The following is a 3,433-nucleotide window of genomic DNA, read 5'->3' as shown; positions in this document are numbered from 1 at the left end:
AGCAGCAGACATGACTCCAGTGTTTGATTCATAAGAAACTGGTATTGTGTAAGCAGTTAATGGCTATCAGCAGAAGTGTCTCTAGCAAGACGGTGTCATTTTGTGCAGTTCACCCACTGTGTGATGAAAAATCAGATCATGGGTTGCTGATAGAGGAGGCAAATGTGGTTCCAAGTATCAATTGCAGGTTTTAAATGTCTAGTACAATAGAAGAAAAGTAATATACGGGCATTTGAATGCCTCTGAAAAGCAAAATGTGTGAGAGGATAGAAGCATGTGTTTGAGTAAAGGTGTATGGGCATCTGAGGGCTGTTACACTGTTAATGTAAGTTGTAATAGTGGTCATTTTTGAAAAGGTTCATATGGCCATATTTCACCTGTAGACTACAAATCATACTGAAAACGGGAATTCAGAAATGCACTTTTACTGACTAACTTCCTTAGTCATTCCAGGCAGTGTTGTATAGTATCTGTCTGTGGAAACTTGCTGTCTGTGTACTGGTAATACACAGCTTTGTGTGGTACTAGGTGACATCAAAGCATTCACCATTGCCCACAGTGGTTTCCTTGTAGATATAGTTTGTATATTAAAAAAGTGTACACATCCCTGTTAAAATGCCAGGTGGTTGTGATATAAAAAAATGAGACCACAATGAATCATTTCAAAACTTTTCCCACCTTTAATGTGACCTATTACCTGTACAATTCAATTGCAAAACAAACAAATCTGTTAGGGGAGAAATATAAAAAATAAACGTACAATAAGCTGGTTGCATAAGTGTGCACGCCCTTAAACTAATACTTTGAAGCACGTTTGGATTTAATTACAGCATTCAATCTTCTTGGGTAGGAGTCTGTCAGCATGGCACATCTTGACTTGGCAATATTTGCCTGCTGTTCCTTGCAAATGCACTCCAAATCTGTCAGATTGTGAGGGCATCTTTTGTGCACAGACCTCTTCAAGTCACCCCACAGATTTTATACTGGATTTAGGTCTGGGCTTTGGCTGGGCCATTCCAAAACTTTAATTTTTTTTTCTGGTGAAGCCATTATTTTATTAATTTGTATGCATCCTAGGGGTCATTGTCATGTTGAAAGGTGAAATTTCTCTTCATCTTCAGATTTCTAGCATGCGCCTGAAGGTTTTGGGCCAAAGGTGACCGGTATTTGGAAAGTACAGTTGTGTACACTTAACATCAATGTAGATGTTCGAGTGTATTCACTGTTGCAGTCTTCACATATGGGTTATCCGGCTCCCAGTAGCCCTCAGCCTGCCTGAATACCAGAGTCCTTGGTATATGACGTTGGCTGCTGCCGGTTGTAAACCTGATGTCAGTACGTCAGGTATAAAGGGAGGCATGCAACGCCATTTCCTCAGTTTTTCTTGCCTTAATTGTTAGGACCCCCCCAAAAGAATGCTAATCCAGGAATGGTAGCACCCTGGACACATGTCATACAAAAAATAAAAATCCATAGTCTGTACCTTAGGAAAAAAGGGGGAATGGAGGGTGGGAAACCAGGACTGCAACAGTGAATACACTTGAACATCTACATTTATGGTAAGTGTACACAACTGTACTATGTTCTTCGTGTTTCACTGTTGCAGTCCTCACATATGGGTTGATTCCCAAAGCCCGGTAAGAAGACAAAGGGTGGAGGAAGGATCACAGATTAAGGGTTGGTAAGGAGGCCTTGCAAAACTGCAGAGGCAAAACCAGCCCTGGATTTAGAAAAAAAAGGTAGATTGTACTGCTTTGTGAAAGTATGGCAGAAGACCAAGTAGCTGCTTCTAGAATGTCCTTAGTAGGCACCCCTTTCAGAAAGGCTGCAGAGGTACAGGCTGCTCTAGTAGAATGGGTCCTAATACCCTGAGGGGGAACCTTTCCATGCTGCACATAAAAGTGAATACAATGAGCAATCCATTTGGAGATGGTCTGTTTTGAAATAGCTTTATCCTGAGCCACAGGAGCAAAACTAACCAATAACTGTTCAGATTTTCGAAAGGATAGAAACTTCAAATCTGCAGAGGCAGCTGGTTCAAAAGGAGGCAGAGTAAGTTTTTTCCAGGACAAAATTAAGATCCCAAGCAGGAGTAGGAGCTCTTCTGGGAGGTCTAAGATTACTAGCTCCCCTCAGGAACTGTTTCATCAAGAGGTGAAAAAAAATGGGTTGCTCAAAAGAACAATGAGCCGAAATTGCTGAAGCATGAATTTTGATTGAATAAAAAGAAAGTCCACCATTAAGCAATCCTGCTAGGTAATCAAGAATGAGGGAAAGAGAAGGATGAGAAAAGTCTTCTCCTTTAGCCTGCATCCAAGAGCAAAATCTATTCCATTTATCTGCATAGGATTTTCTGGTGCTAGGCCTCCTGGCCTCATGAAGAACTTCAACCACCTGTTGGGAAAGATTTAAGGTATTAGCCAGGCAGTTAAATGCAGAGTTTGAAGATGAGGATGAAGGAACTTTCCCCCTCCCTGAACCAACAGATCTGGTACCAGGGGAAAATGCCAAGGCTGAGCCTGGGAAAGGCTGTGAAGGAAGGGATACCAATGCTGCCTGGGTCAATCTGTAGCTATCAGAATAGCCTTTGTTTTTTTGTCTCTTATCTTTAGCAGCACTCTGGGAAGAAGAGGCAGAGGAGGGAATGCATAAACTGAGAGATGTGTCCATGGGAAGGAGAATGCATCCATCCTCCAAGCTTTGTTGTGAAACTCCCTGGTGCAGAAGGTTGGAAGTTGATGATTGGTGCAAGAGGAGAAAAGATCCACTTGTGGGGTGCCCCAATGATGAGTGATGTGATGGAAAATATCCATGTTCAGTTGCCACTCGTGAGGATCCAGAACATGTCTGCTCAAATGATCCGCCAAGGAGTTTAGCCTCCCTGGAAGATAGTAGGCTATTAGATGTAAGCCCATGGATGCTGCCATGGACCATAGTCTCATGCTTTGTCTGCACAAGGGGTAAGAGTGAGTCCCCCCTTGCTTGTTGATGTACCACATGACTGTGGTATTGTTTGTCCAGATTAGCAGAGTCCCAGGGTAGAGTAGGCCCTTGAAAGACAGCAAGGCCTGCTACACTGCCATCAATTCCTTTAAGTTTATGTACAGATGAATCTGCTGGGTGCTGGTCTCCTGTATACCCCTGCCCTCCAGATGAGCCCTCCATGCAGAATCTGAGGCATCTGTGGTGAGAGTCTGGCTGGCAGGCGGTGGACGGAAAGGCAGACCCTTGTTCTGAGAACAGGCTGTTGCCCACCAGAGGAACTCCATTTATAGACAGGGAATCAGGGGAAAAATCAAGTCCAAGTCCTGTGTGTGTTGACACCAAAGATTTTTGAGGTACCATTGAAGTTTTCTCATATGCAGCCTTGCATATGGGATCATCAAAATACATGAAGCCATGAACCCCAGTACTTGCAGGAATTGCCTTGCAG

Source organism: Protopterus annectens, chromosome 9.part0 (assembly GCF_019279795.1).
Source record: "Protopterus annectens isolate FY-2018-M chromosome 9.part0, PAN1.0, whole genome shotgun sequence".
In the NCBI taxonomy this organism is placed as follows: domain Eukaryota; kingdom Metazoa; phylum Chordata; order Ceratodontiformes; family Protopteridae; genus Protopterus; species Protopterus annectens.
Note: the sequence above shows the minus strand (reverse complement) of the source record.